Source organism: Salvia miltiorrhiza, chromosome 5 (assembly GCF_028751815.1).
Source record: "Salvia miltiorrhiza cultivar Shanhuang (shh) chromosome 5, IMPLAD_Smil_shh, whole genome shotgun sequence".
Lineage (NCBI taxonomy): Eukaryota > Viridiplantae > Streptophyta > Magnoliopsida > Lamiales > Lamiaceae > Salvia > Salvia miltiorrhiza.
Window position 1 is genome coordinate 45,314,979 of NC_080391.1, and position 15,011 is coordinate 45,329,989.

Below are 15,011 nucleotides of genomic sequence, written 5' to 3' on the forward strand. Positions count from 1 at the left end.
TATGAAAAGAAGAAAAAATCAAATATGGTTTTATTGGTCTAATGTCCACTTATAAGTTTGCGTGAATACTTGATAGATATTAAATATATGTCTATATTTTAGAGATTTTTGCAAATAAAATCACCTATTAATTCAAATTTATAATTTTAACGTAACTTTTAAAGTGTGACGAGTTAAATCATCACCTTTTTAGTTTTTGTAATTCTGTCTTCTCATTTTTTTTTTTTTCGATTGGCGAAGTGTTGAACTAGAGTTTACGTGGATTAGTAAATACGATGTTGACTTTGTGAGGCCTAAACGACAATGTTCTGTACGGTTTCAATTAAAATTTTCTCTAAATTAAAAAGGGATTGTATCTTATATCCGCATCATAATTTCTAATATTTAGCAATTTTATTTGTAACGACATCGTAACATGAATATTACGTGGTAAACTAATTTATGTAAACTCCAAATCAGAAATCCGGACACCAGAAAATAATTGGAGGGAGAAATTACAAAATTTGAAAAGATGATGACTTAGTCGCTATACTTAAAAAATCACGTTAAAATTACAGTTTCAAAATAGTTCGTGATTTTATTTGCCAAAATCCATATATTTTATAAAATAGTACTTTTGGAGTTTTTAATAGTTGGTAATTGGTATTGAGAGGGTGAGATTTATATTATAGTCTCTCACCTCTACAAATGAAACTAATATACTCCATCCGTCTAACCTATCTTGAGACACTTTTCTTTGTGGGTGTCCCACTTATCTTGAGACATTTTTTTATTTGGCAAAATATTTACCCTTTATTCACCTTTTCACTTTTTAACCTACACAAAATACTAATTATCTCAAGATAGTTGGGACAGAGAGAGTAACTATTGATCATTTGTTTGTTTAGTATGCAATAAAGTTTATGTTTGATTGGAATATCTCGTACAGCTATCATGTTTGATCATATATATGAAGATCTCTCACCTCTACAAAGGAAAAGAATATAATTATAGATCATTTGTCTCTCAATATGCAGTAAAGCTTAGTTCCATTTGTGATATATATATTTCCAATGAATATATATAAATATGATGCCTTGAAAAAATGAAAAATATAATTATATAAAATAATAATGAAAAAACGTAAATAACAATGTTATTTATATAGACGAGCCGAAATAAGAGTTGGACTCTTTATACAACATATGTCGGGACTGAATATCACTTCTAGGACTCAAACTATATGTAAAACATAATAGAACATTTGAAAATACGATCGAAATGATATGCTGAACGATTGATTCTGACAATAGGAGGGCCTGATCCTATTTATAGCCAGAAGGTGGTTGTTCTTGAAGGGGTGGTTCATAGTGGCTGAACCGAACAAATGTCTGCGGTTGAACCCTGAACAGGTGCGAGCAGTTGGGTCCGAACGGATATGTCTCCTGACTCTGGGTCAGGACGTGTGCCACCTATACGAAACGGTTGCCACGTCTGCGCCATGTGGAAGAACCCCTGTCACGTGTGTTCGTCCTCTGCCACGGCATTGTCCACGTACACACTGAGCCGCACCGAGTCTATGCATGCACGAGCCGCTGCTGAGCCATTGAATCATCATCGAGCCATATTCACGAGTCATTTAGCTAAAACTTTTGGCTCTTCAATGCTCTTCGCAACGATGTGCAAGTGCGAAGTGCGCCTCAAAACGCCCATTGCAATGTGCCTGACACCGGTACCGACACCGGACCTAGACTTGGATGGTGCTCATATGAGATAAGCTAACCATAAAAGGGCTAACTCAAAATTCCACTAGAGTGCATCATAGAGATTCCAAATCTACAAACAAATCTCCACAAATCCCAATAAATCTATCATAATTAATTTATGGATTTCCACCATTTATATACAATATTTTCAACACCATTGAAATATTTTGTATTAATATTATGTTTGGTTCCATGTATCAAATTCTTTGCAACCTCTTACGATGGTGATATTATGATAAGTTAGTATATTCATAATCATGTTTTGTATCACATATCCCACTTGAGAGATGGTATATAAAATTGTACTGTATAATAGACTCTTATAAATAGTTGGTTTTGAAGCAAACAAAATAATAGAGTCAGGATCTATAGTGTATAAACTTATATATTTGGTTATGTTATGTTTTGTTTTCTTTGAATACATTGCTGATAGATCTATGTCTACGGTCCTACACAAAGCTATTCATTGATAATAAAGTTAAACTTACTTTGCAATCGTAATTCTTAAATTCGGTAAATTTATAACAAAATTAATATCGCAAAAGGCTCCATTTTCTTGTTTAATGTGGACAGTTCGAAATTTTCCATTGACAAAAGGATTTAATATCTTTCAGTGACAACTCATGAGATTTTACTTATGAATTTTGTTACATAAATAATTCATACTATTAATAGAACTTGAATTATATTTAATTGCTGTTGTCTGACTCTGTCCATAAACCTTTATTATATGAATATTTTTATGTTGACAATATGAGTTGTTAAAATCAAAATTTGAAGAACCTACACATTCGTTTTCTTTATATTACGGTCGTTGTCTTCTTTGGTTTTTTATTGTAGTAGTTACTGTAGTTGACTTGACTCTACTGCTCTAGAAGTATTTTATTCCATCATATTTTTTGTATTTCTTCTTATCACAATCCTTAATTAGAAAAACAGGGTAGCTATTTAATTGTTTCTAATTAGTCCGACTTAGTGTGTCTCAATTTGTTATATACTCTCTCTCTTTCATAAAAACATACATAATTTGGGACGACACAAATTTTAAGAAATCTTGTAAAATATAGTGTGAGTGAAGAAAAAGTCTCACATTGATATGCATGCATGTTTTTATGGGACGAACGAAAAAGAGAAATTATGCATATTTTTATGGGGCGGAGGGCGTATATTTTATATAAAATAAAATAACCACGTAAACTAGAGTGGATTTTTAAAATGGCCACTTTCATATTGTAAAGATAAAAAATGTCCACTAAAATAAAAAACTTAAAAAATGTCCACTGTTACCAAAATACCCTTCACATTAAAATTTAAAAAAATGTCCACTTTACATCACTCCTTTAAAAAATCCCGCAATTCACAACCAAAATGAATTCACAACCAAAAACTTTTGGTTGTGAATTCACATTGGTTGTGAATTGTGAATTCACAACCAATCGAATTCACAACCAGAATTTTTTGTTTGTGAATTCACAACCAGTCGAATTCACAATCAAAATTTAATTCACAACCAAATTTTTTTGGTTGTGAATTCACAACCAGTCGAATTCACAACTAAAATTTAATTCACAATCAGAATTTTTTGGTTGTGAATTCACAACCAGTCAAATTCACAACTAAAATTTAATTCACAACCACAATTTATTTTGGTTGTGAATTCGAGTTTTAGTTGTGAATTCATAGATCTCGTTGTGAATTCAAGAATATTAAGTTGTGAATTCATCGAGTTGGTTGTGAATTCATAAATATGGTTGTGAATTCAAGAACATTAATAAATTATCCAAAATCTCTTCCTCTTTAATCAATCAAATCTCTCCAATAAAAATCACAAATTCAGTGGCGCATAAAAATACATTTCCGCAGAAGCCTAAGTGAAGATAAATTGTTCCAACTGCAACATCGAATTTTCCTAAATGGACTACCTCTTCTTCTTTCACCTTATCAAGGCAGCAGCAGACAGCACTCCCAAGGAGATACTGGAATCCAGATTTGAGATTGGACAACCAACTCAACTCACAACAGCCTCAAACATTGATTCACATTTTTATGTATTTTGGCAAATGCTCTACTCCGCTTTTCATAAATAAACCACTCAAAAGTTACAAGCTCATCAATTTCTTCAAAGAATCACACCGGACAATCATATGCACACAACAAACACAAAAACAATTATTCACAATAAAATCGAAAAAACTATGCCAGCTTTACATCACAAAATCCAAATAACAAGTCGACCTGCCGGATTTACTGAAGTCAATGGAGCGCCACCAGCTGTTGGAGGCGCGGAGACGGACGGTGAAGGAGAGGTAATCGACGAAGGAGGAGCTGGCGGCGAGAAAAAGGCCGTAGGAGAAGGAGAAGGCGATGAGGACGCAGGAGCCGCCGCCGCCATTTCAAGTACTCCAGATCTCCGGCGATCGACGGCAACGCCACTTCAAATTTTGGAGCTCGAAGTCGGAATCAATGGATTCGGTGCTCTAACCACTGCGATGCCTCCGATTACGCCACCGATTGATGAATCCAAGGAATCGAGATCGCCGCGCGACGACGACGGCCACGGCACGCACAGTTCCACCACCGCCACCGGATCCATCGTCGCGGGCGTGAGTTTGTTCGGTTACAGCGGCGGCGCAGGGACAAGATCGCCAGCGATCTGAGCTCGAAAGGAGGGAGGGAGAGAGAGAGAGAGAGAGAGAGAGAGAAGGGGGAAGCTAGGGAGTGTACCGTGAGGGAGAGATAGAGAAAGAGAGTGGAGAGAGAGAGAAGAGAGAATGAGAGAGAGAGAGTGAGTAAATATTTTTAAACAAGGGTATTTTTGTTTTTTCAATAAAAAAGTAGACAATTTTTATTATTTTTATCTTAGTGGACAATTTTTATCTTTACAATATGAAAGTGGATAGTTTTATATATTAACTCCGTAAAACTATTTGTTTGTATAATATATTATATTGTTTTGAATGTGAATTATGTCGGTTACAATATGTTTTCCATAAATGTATCATAGACTTCAACAAAAAGTATATGTGGCTCTCATTAATAGGCTTTTGTCCAACATACTTCTTTTCCCCGATAAATTTAGCCTCTCATACATCAACCATCAATACTCAATTATTAAATAAACAATAGTAACATTTTCCAGAAAGACTATTAAAAGAAAAACATTTTCCAAAAATAATAAATAAATAAAGACAATTTGCCAAATCTAGTTGTCATTGATAACCCGGATATTGGTGGTGTCTCAGTTTATGCCAATCCATTCAATTACTTTGATTTGCTTTGGCAGCCACAATTAAAATAGCTCGATTGTGGTTATTTGCTACAATATTGTTACATTAAATATAGCCATAAAGAAAAGACATGCAATTTCTTGTGCCATTTGTGTGTGTAGTCATTCATCAAGCAAACAGTTACTTTAATTTCCATAAAATTTAAAATTAATTATTTTCTTAATAATGATAAATTGTAAATATGTTAGAGCATGCATCTCTAGTGGCAGTTCTAGCAACCGGATCAAGTCGGGCCGCTAGAGCCGCCCACGCGCTGGAGAGTCGGGGCAAGTTCTAAGCGGAAGGAGGGAGAGAGCTAGGTGTGCAAATCATTTATATTTGGCGTGTGTACCAATTAAAATAAAATTAAATATTTAAAATGGTTGTAATTGTAATTTTCAAAAAAAAAAATCCTTTTGCTGATTGTCATTGAACGACATTATTATTATTATTATTATTATTATTATTATTATTATTATTATTATTATTATTATTATTATTATTATTATTATTATTATTATTATTATTTTCTTCTATAAATATCACCTCATTTTTAATTCACTTTTCAACTATTCTTTAAACAAACTTATTCTTTTTAGCAAATTTCCTACAAAATGTTATCATCTTCACACTCTTCTTCCGACTCAAGCTCCAACGAGCAACGTGCTGTCTAATTCGTCCAACTTGTGTCGCAATTTTATGAAATTGCAAACGTTATTGGTCTGCCGGAAAGCCCTCCTAGATGAAGGCGACAAACGAAGAAAGCTTACATTCGTCGGGATCGTGAAGTCGACGCATGACAACTTTTGAGGATTATTTTGCCCCAAATTATATCTACACCGATTCCTTGTTTCAGCATCGTTTTCGTATACACCGCCCCTTATTTTTGCGCATCGTCAACTCTGTGCAGTCTGATCCTTACTTCCAACAACGTTCAGACTCACTTGACAGACACGACTTCTCGCCACTGCAGAAATGCACGGTTGCTATTCGGCAACTTTGCAAATGGAGGTGCAGCTGACCAATACGATCAGTACTTGCGGATTGCAGAGTTTACATCGTTGGAATGCTTAACCAACTTATGTTGACTCATCGTCCAACTCTTCGGCTCGAAATACTTGAGAAGGTTGTCAAAAGACCAGCTCGTCTTTGGAAGAAGGAGCAGTTGAGTGACATCATGCTTACGTGCATCATTTTGCACAACATGATCATCGAAGACGAAGGCGACTACGCATCGGAATGGGAAGACGAGGTCATCAACGAGGCTTCAAGTAGCTCAGTCGCATATCGTCCTTGCATCGGAGCTCTGCCGAATTTTTGACAATATTTATCTCGACAATCCTCCATTCACAACCACGACCTTCACATCGCCTCAATTCAAATTTAATCGAGCACATTTGGGTACATTATGGTTCGATCAAGCCATGATTAAATTATTGCAATTTTAATTTAAGTATTGTATGTTATTTTAATTAATGTAATGTTGAAATTTAATATTAATAAAATTTTGAATTTTAAAATCGAAGAGTTAAAATGAGATAAAATGAAAATGAGGAAATTAGAGCTCCTTATAGACCTAATGCATTGGAGATGAGAGGTTCTTAAAGCCCTTTTTTAGACTGCTCCTATAAGCGCCCAAATGTGAGAGTGATCGGCCGCCAAGTAAGATTTGAAAAAAAAAATTCAACTCAAAACATAACAAGCAGACTGCCCACATTTCTATGAAGACTGACCCCAACCTCACTTTCTTTTGCACTTTTTTGTCCTTTTTTTAATTATTATTTTATTATTAGCTATTTTATCTTTTTCTTATTATATATAGTGTCACATATTATATCTGTTGTGAAGGGTCGCCAATGGCGATTGACTCGAATGAGCTGGCTACCCACAGAAATGTAGCCCAACAACAGTTAGCTCAGCAGCCGGTGCAGCCAGAGTTGATTGAGCAGCAACAGTGTAACATCCTAATCTAACTAAAGAATAATATATAAATTAAAGAAACTATTTAACACCTAACATCATATAATAAATAATTTTTGATAATTTCAAAATAAATCATGTTCAAAAAGAGATAACTATTATATATATATATATATATATATATATATATACTCAAATAATATTTGAGTTTAAAAGTATCAAACCCTGATATATACATAACACAACGATATTATAACGTACTAAGTCAAACATGACCTGGAAAATAGTTTGAAAATCCAAAGCTATTACTAAACAAAAGTATCTGATACTGTACAAAGTTCAAAAGAAGATACTCCCTCCGTCCCTGAAATGGCTTCCTCTTTGGGGACGGCACGGGTTTTAATAAAAAGTTGTAAAGTGTATTGATAGTGGAGAAAAAGTGATATAATTATTATTGGAAGTTGTGAAAAGTGTTATAATTAGTATTGGGAGTGGTGAAAATTGAAAAGTAAGAATAAATAAAGTATTATTAATGGTGGGGTAGGTTTCCAAAAATGGAAAGAAAGAAAGAGGAAGTTATTTGGGGGACGTCCCAAAATGGAAAAAGAGGAAGTTATTTTAGGGACGGAGGGAGTAATTTCTTTTGACTCAAAAAGATTCGACGCGCCCATTCGACCCTCCACGCGTCTCCAACATCAGTTACCTGAAAATGTTAAATAATGGGATAAGCATACAAAGTATACTTAGTGTGGGATATCATGCAATAATTGTCCACGTTAATAAAACGGTAACACATACGGTCACTTCATATATATCCTCAATATTCGCACCGTGGCAACCCAATGACTATTAAAGTCCTGGACCCTATTTACGGGCCCCTGGCGACATCCTCAAAATATACCTCAAATCGCATTGTGGCAATCCAAGGACTGTGAAGTCCTGGACCCTATTTACGGGCCCCTAGCGATATCCTCAAAATATACGTCATAACACATATGGTAAACACATATTATTAAAATGGACAAGAATTAACCACAGCATGTATTGAAATAAATCCCACACCTTAACTTGACTTGAAAATTTTACTTCGGTAATTCAAAATCACAGTCCACGTCCTAATCGCGCCGCACCTAGTCAGATAACATTCAAATAACCAATATAAGGGCCTACTTGAAATTTAGAAATGATATAAATATATAATATAAATATAAATATAAATATTAAGAATTTATTTTGAAAAAACCATTAAAATTGTTGGTCTAATCTATATATATATGAAACACCAGTTTTTAACGATAACTTTTTACCGCCAGATTTTCTATCTCCTTCTATCACTCATTTTATCACACTTTCTCTCTCCTAACCCTCTCATCTCACACGTTTCTCTCACCATCTTTATTATATGATTTTTACCAAATTTTATCTCACTTCTCTTTTTTCTTTTGATTATTTTCTAGAAATCATCAAATTTGATTCGTGAAAAATATTCAATATGGATGTTAAATTAAATATCGTGACAATATCTTTAATTTGATATAAAAATTATATTTAAAAAAATTGACATAAAAAAGTTATAATAGTTTGAAATCATAAAATTAATTTATTCCTCTCTCCTCTCTCCACTCTCCACTCTTTTTTTAATATTGAAGTCACGTTAGTATTTTTTTAAATCATATTAGCTCATTTCAAAGCTCTTCAATTTAAAAGTATTGTTTTTAGAGTAGAATTTAAATTAATTTAATATAAATTTATAGCTGAATAATAAATTATATCATCTTAAAAATTATATTTCAAAAATGGTTTAAATTTATTAAATCTTTAATTATGTTTTATTGTTTTTTATATTTATTTGTATTAACATATCTACTACTACTATTTTTAATTAAATATTATATTAGATTTCATTTACTATATATTAAACATCAAAATGGCTCATTGAAAAATTATTAATTGGAGAATCAGTATTGATACTATTTAAAAATAAAAAAATAAATTGAACTACTTAATTTTATAATAGCACGTCTATTTAAATTTAAAAAGATCATGTATATTATTTAAAAATGAATGACAATTATATCATGTTCAACCCCTGTTTTTCCACTAATCGATTGATAAAAAAAAATAAAAAAAATTGTTTGTAAAGCAACACAAATTAAAATTTAAATGCATATAAAGATAAATATTGTCATATTTATTCAAATTACTTGGCACATATAAACTTACGACTCATCAATAACACCATTATTGAAATAATAATCTATATATAATATTCCCTCCGTCCCAACGAAAGCGGTGCTCTTCTTTTCGCCACGGAATTTAAGGAGAATAAGATTGTAGTGTAAAAATGTGTAAAGGTGTGTGGGACCACATTGTTTGTAGTGTAAAATTATTACAAAAAAAAAATGCACCACTTTCATTGGGACGATTTAAAAAGGAATACGCACCGCTTTCATTGGGACGGAGGGAGTATAAAAGAGGAGTTTGTTTACCTCCAATTTTTCTCTCTCCTCATAAACTTTCCCTTCAAATTTTATATCTTTTTTTTAATTCTTTTTAAAAAATCATTAATTTCTATTATAAAAATAATGCAAATGGATGTTAAATTAAAGATTGTAAAAAGATCTTTAATTTGATATAAAAATTATAAAAAATAAAATTGAGATTATTAAGTTATGATTGATTAAAATATTAAAATTAATTTTTGTTCGCTCTCATTTATCTATAATGTTGAATATCGTACTCTATTTTCATTGTATTTTCGTTTATTGGTGACAAACATAAGCATATTTCATTTTTTTCCTTTTAAAAAAGTTTACATGATTTTTAAATATAATTATTTAAACTACAATAATTTTTAATGCAATTAAGGAGGAGGAAATTTGTATTAATTTTGATATGAATTTGTAAATAAAATATTAGTTATATATTTTAAAATTAGAATTTAAAATATTATATATATTAATTTAATTATGTGTACAAATTATTTATTTATTTATATAACAATTTAATAATATACGATTTGGACTTTTACGAGCCAAAATTATTATATTAAATGACGGCTATTAATTTAGTTATATTGATGCTTTAGTGTAATCGTAACCCGTGCATCGCACGGGAGAGCGTACTAGTAAATTATAAGAGATCATTTACTAAACAAAATTGGGCTCAATATATATATATAAATTCGAAGGCCCAATTACTAAATGCATAAATATAACATCAAATTGCAGCCCAAATGTCCATTAATAAACTAAAACCTGAGCCCACTATTTAAATAAATTAGGCCCAAGAATTAGAAGTGTATTTGTTCAAGAATTTTGTAGATTTTTAAAATCTATGAATTTTAAAAATCTACAAATTCCACACAGATTCTTCATATATTTTAGAATTCTAAACAGATTCTGAACTGATTTTATAAGGATTTTAACAAGAATTTAACGTGATATTTACGGATTTGAAATCTACCATCCCAGCTCTCGTTGGAATTAATTGAGCGTTGGGGCGCGCTGGCTTCCACCCAGCGACCGCTGGCTTCCATTCCAAAATCACAATGCAATTCAAATTGGTGAACTACAAAGACTAGTCGAGTGAAATGTATTTTAGATTCTGGTTTTGTCATTCATGGGTACGCATGATTCGCAGTTCAAATCTTGTGAAGCACATTATTGAATATAATTATAATTCACTCATTTGTTTAATTTACTTACAGAAAGGGTTTCCTTGTGAAGCACATTATTGAATATAATTATAATTCACTCATTTGTTTAATTTACTTACAGAAGGGTTTTCTTGGAGATGACTTACGCTAATGAGATGGGCTCTGTTTTAAGCTCAAGCCTGCATCAATGGCGGAAACCCTCCACACCAATTCTCCATCGGGCCCAGCGAGCGCTGGGTGCCAGCGGCCGTTGGCTTTTTCGAGCCACGGCCGCTGGAACCTAGCCGACGCTGAAATATGAAATCTTCCGAATTCTCGTGGTCGGAGGTCGAATTTGTTCATGTGTATTTTTTGAATGAAATCAATGAAAATCAGTCAAATTTTAAAATCCATAGATTTTTAAATGTCTCTAGATTTTCATAGATTTTTAAAAGTTTGAAACGAATACCTCTGGATTTTTATAGAATTTTAAAAGTCTCGAACGAATACCTATAGATTTTCATAGACTTTTAAAAGTTTTGATCGAATACACCAAGATTTTAAAAATCTGTAGAAATCTATTAAAATCCTGATCGAATACACCCTCTAAATCTCATCTCACTCACTCTCCTTCAATCAGCACACACACACGCACTGACGCACACAACCTAGCTCACCCTCTCTCCTCTCTCAACCTTCCCGGCGCCGCCCAGCAACCCCTCTCTTTCCCCCGACCTCTCTCTCTCTCTCTCTCCCTGACCCCTCTCTTTCTCAGCCTCGCACTCTCCCTCGACTTCTCTCTCTCTCTCTCGGCCAGACAGCCCTTGGCGAAGAGCACCGACGCCGCCCCATACTCCGGCGAGAAGCCAGCCGTAGCCGCCGCTACACCCGACGCCATCTCCTCCAGCCCGGCGCTGCCCCCTTACTTCTTTCTTTTCCTTAGCCAAACAGCCATCGGCGAGGCCGAAGCTGCCGCCTCTTCTTCCAGATCCGGCGCCCTCTTCTTTCTCCGGCCGGCAGAAACGGCTGCCGTAGCCGCCACCGTGCCAGGCAGCAGCGGTTGGCACGCCGCCGCCGCTTCATGCTTCCCTCTTCCGACAACAGTTGCTCTCCCCAATATCCCATCTCTTTCTAATTCTATTTCCCTTCCTCTTGAGTAAACTGTGGAGTTAGATTTTATACGATTTCTTATGAAGAAGTTTTTGATAAATATATTCAGATCTTTGAAAAAAAAGGGTAGATGCATTCTTTGGATTTGGAAATATGGGAATTGGATTTGGTTCAAGAATATTCTGAATGTTTTTGCTGCACAAAATCGGCGAAAAGGGAAAAATAAAATTGATAAATGGGATGATCAAAATTATGGAAAAATTACATAAAAGCAGAGAGTTTACCGTTTGGAAATTCTGAAAAGTTAGATGCTGGTAAAGAACCGAGAGCACAAATGAGAAAGGGTTCAGCTGGTGAAAGAGTTTTAATAGAATGAACTCTGATACGTGTCTTCACGTAATTAGATCATAACATTTTGCTACAGCCACCTCAAATCTTTCAAGATAAGTAACAATTTATTTAATATGTGGGCTTTTACTATAAAAAGATACCAGCTCGTTAATAATATAAGGTCCAACAAATTAATAATTTTATGTAAATATCTATCTATGGCTCAAATTAATTAGAAATACTTAAAATATAAATCTATATCGTATACATTTTTAGAAGATCTATAATTTAAAATCATACATCTAACTAGGGGCGCGACTAGATAATTCATAAACTGAGCATGATAAAATTTCCAATGACTTCATAACCTATGTTGCATAGGTACGGGGGTGCGGATGCGGGGGTGATACGATACGAGTACGGGGATACGGATTTTTAAAAATTATAGGGTGCGATTCGGCAAGGATACATCTAATTATTAAAATTTTATGATATATAATGCTTATAAAATATATATAATTTAAATTTTCTTAAATTAATTATATGTAATTTACATTTTATTTTACCCAAAAGTTAAGCATTTTCAATTATATAAGTTAATTGAGCAACAATATAACGATTCAAATATTATTAGTCCAATATATAAGTCATAACTGAAAATAAAATTATCAAAATAACATTGTGTAGGTCTTTCGTGCACGAGATACGTGAATTTCGCCTTTGGAATTTGCAAATCCGGTTTATTTTTATAAATTGTTTTAAAAGATACGCCACGTGGCGAATCGGGTGCGAATCCGACGAGAATCCGAGAGAATCGCACCCTAAAAGAATCCGATTCGTCGTACATGCTAATTTTTGAAGAATCCGTGCATCGTAATTCATAACAAATAAAATCCAAATGATTCAAAGATAAATAATTTTAAATAATTAAATTGAGTTCGGGCTGTCACAAAACAGGCTGCCCCTTGACGGAGCAGCAGCAGGTTGCTCCGAGGGGATCGACGAGGAAAGCTTCGGTTGTGGGTTCTCCGGCTTCGAGGGGGAATTCTGCGGCTAAGGGAAATAGATTCGATGTTCTTGCTATTGAAGAATAGGTTTTATTGCATGGGAAGGATGTGGCTGCGATGATAGGACCAGATTTATTGGAGGCTATCACGAAGCCAGTCCAGGAATCGGTTTATGACAAGCCTCTCAGTGTGTATAGCTCTGAGGAGTAGGAGACGATTATTGCGGATGATGTGGGTGATGCCAGTACGAGAATGGTGATGCATGATGATATCCGGGAGACTTCTTCCTTAACTTCGGGAGAGATTGGAGGAGTTGTGGCGGAGCAACAATCGGTGGTTGGGTCAGAAGCGAGTCAGTAGGTTAATTCTCCGATTAAGGAGGTTGATGGTGATAAGCAGTCCAATCCTACTCCGGAGGATATTGCTAGTTGTATAAATCGGTTAGAGAAGCAGGTTAATCAGGGGATGCAATTTCTCTCGGAGCAGAAGAGCGGACGTGGCCGTCCAAAGGGCTCGAGAAAGGGAATAGAGCATGTGCATGCAGTTCCGGAAGGTAGAATTAAAAATCGCCTCAGGAATGTCGAAGAAATGGATTACAAGTCGAGGGAGTTTGTGGTTGACCTTACCAATAGACCCAGTATGCATGCAATAAATAATATTATCCATGGACGTTGGTCGGATGAAATGGATGATTATCCTGAATTTCGATTGAGTTATTTTTTTGTTTAGTCTTCCTTAGTTTTTCCATCTTCTATCGAGATTTGTGCCCTTAGTCTGCGTCTTTGTGCTTTCAAGGGATGATATTTTTTTTTCTCTTATAATAAACCTCAATTTAATAATAAATGTATAGTGTCACATATTAAATTTTTTAGTATCTTATCTTTTAAGATAAAATAATGCAACATGCTATTTTTTGATTAGTGGGTTAAATTTTTTAGATATTAATATATTTTAAAATATTATATTATTTTAAAAAAATTATATTTGTATTTAACATGATTTAAAATATTATAATTAAAAATCAGGGACCGTGAATTGCTTGATCCTTTGTAATTTATCCCTCCTTCTACTTGATTTATTCAATAACTTTCTCCACTTTTGGATAGGGTAAATCAATGAGCTGACTTTTGCCACTAGGAGAGTGACACGGAACATGAACTGAATAGCGAGAAAGACTCACGCATTCAGTGATCTAGAATGCAAGTAGAAAGACTGAACTCCACTCGTCAAGTTGCCTTAGAAAGGCTAGTCTAACAAAGAAATAAAGAAAGCAGTCGAACAACCGCAGGGGCTTCCAGCAGTGATAGCTGAACTAACCAGATGGCCGCCCAAAAAAACCTGGAGCAGACATAAGAATTGAAATCGGAAATCAATGTCAGGTCCCGGCTATCCGAAAAAGGTCTTTGGTCTGGCGATGTCTCTATCGATGGCTATCTACCGTTGGTGTTAAAGGGAGAACTGCGAGGAGCCAACATTCTTTGGTTGGACAGATCAGTTATCAACTATGCTTTCAACGGAGTTTATTCTATATTTTTTTTGGGCCTCGCATCATACGGCTCACCAACTTCACTTGCCTCTATGGGAAGCGCGCTCCGAGCAGGTTCGGATCACTTACAATACATGGCTCTATGAAGGTGGGTTAGGAAAGTTTTCAATATGATTCTTTTCCTCTATTTCTTCGATGAGAAATGCGAGTCTATTTTAAATAGGGGGTTAGAAATTCCCCATCTCATTGGGGGCGACTTTCCTACTCTACCCCCACGTTTAATTCAAATTTGAGACCGAGTCTCGCAGAGGGTCCGGGAACACTTTGGGGTGAACACCCATCGACTGAATCACTCGTTGGGTCTAGTCGGTGGAACCGGCGAACTCTCTTATGACTTTTTTGAGTATTCCGTTTGATGCTTGAAACGAAAGATTTGGAGAAGGGGAAGTGAGTGGCAAGATAATAGATATTGAGTCCATCATGAGATGACCTCCCCTACCTTTGATGTAC

At 34.5% G+C, this 15,011-nt stretch overlaps 1 long non-coding RNA gene across 2 annotated transcripts; it reads right to left on the reverse strand.

The window, feature by feature from the left end:
- Window positions 1–7,565: 7,565 nt before the first annotated feature.
- Window positions 7,566–12,014, reverse strand: LOC131024503 (uncharacterized). Of its 2 annotated transcripts, XR_009101880.1 has the most exons (3): window positions 11,963–12,005; window positions 7,994–8,061; window positions 7,566–7,634 (listed from the first exon to the last, which is right to left on the reverse strand). It is a non-coding gene; the product is annotated as an uncharacterized LOC131024503 (long non-coding RNA). The 2 variants fall into 2 exon arrangements; XR_009101879.1 differs by lacking the exons at window positions 7,566–7,634; window positions 7,994–8,061 and adding an exon at window positions 10,597–11,729 and having other exon boundaries at window positions 11,963–12,014.
- Window positions 12,015–15,011: the final 2,997 nt, after the last annotated feature.